The sequence below is a fragment of the Myotis davidii genome, unplaced genomic scaffold, assembly GCF_000327345.1.
Source record: "Myotis davidii unplaced genomic scaffold, ASM32734v1 scaffold980, whole genome shotgun sequence".
Classification (NCBI taxonomy): Eukaryota; Metazoa; Chordata; class Mammalia; order Chiroptera; family Vespertilionidae; genus Myotis; species Myotis davidii.
Window position 1 is genome coordinate 281,557 of NW_006292236.1, and position 879 is coordinate 282,435.

An 879-nucleotide genomic window follows, 5' to 3' on the forward strand; every position below is an offset into this window, starting at 1 on the left:
AGACGCCGGGGCTCGGGACACTACCTGGGAGCCAGGGCGCGCGGGGACGTCCCGGCCAGGCAGCCAGTGCGGTGCCCAGCTTGACAGCCAGCTGCTCCCCGCGAGGTGTAACAACTTAGTTTTTTTCCGCCCCCTCCCCCCTGGCTTTGCAGGCTCTTGGTGGAGAAAAGCAGAGAGGCCACCCATGGTATCCCTGTGGCCCTGAGGACGCTCAGGAGCCCGGGCACCCCGCCGCCTCGCGCCACAACTAACAGGTATTACTGGTGCCCGCGGGGATGGGGTGCGGCTGCACTTGCAGGACTTGCTTTGAGTTATCTGGCTGGGATGGCACGATAGAGAGAGAGAGAGAGAGAGAGAGAGAGAGAGAAGAGAATGAGTATGCACACACCAGAATGTAACTCCTCACTCCCTCAGCCTCCTTGGTGAAGCCTGTTTCTTGGTCTAGGGGTATCCGAAAACAGCTGCACTTTAAAAAAACGGGAGCTGAATTCCCCTCTGGCTCACGGTGCTTTGCACCCCCGTGGGAGTTGGTGTGGTCTGTCCTTATTGAGGGATTTGGTTGGGTTGCTTTCTGTCTGTGCTTTGATGTGCACCGGTGTAAGAGGCACATTTGGGAGGATGGAATTCTGTGCACGATGTTGAGAATGTTTTTGTCCTTAGTAAATGGAGACTTAAAATTGTTCTCTTTCACTCATATGAGTATTTTACCCATGCGCGATAATTGTGTTTTTTTTTTTAAATCATTTTTCCGATTATAAAAGTAATACATGCTTGGTGCAAAAAGTTAGATGTTAGAAATATATAAAAATTATATTCACTCAGAGTCCCACCACCCAGAGATCATATTAAGGTTTTGGTCTGTATTCTTCCAGGAGTTTT

General features: G+C 50.5%; 1 long non-coding RNA gene across 1 annotated transcript in view; it reads left to right on the plus strand.

Annotated features, from left to right (window-relative positions):
• Positions 1 to 132: 132 nt before the first annotated feature.
• The window catches only part of LOC107183388, a 19,000-nt gene continuing 18,253 nt past the window's right edge, over positions 133 to 879 (plus strand). The window contains exon 1 of the long non-coding RNA XR_001514179.1: positions 133 to 254. This is a non-coding gene — a long non-coding RNA (uncharacterized LOC107183388). The remainder of the gene's footprint in view (positions 255 to 879) is intronic.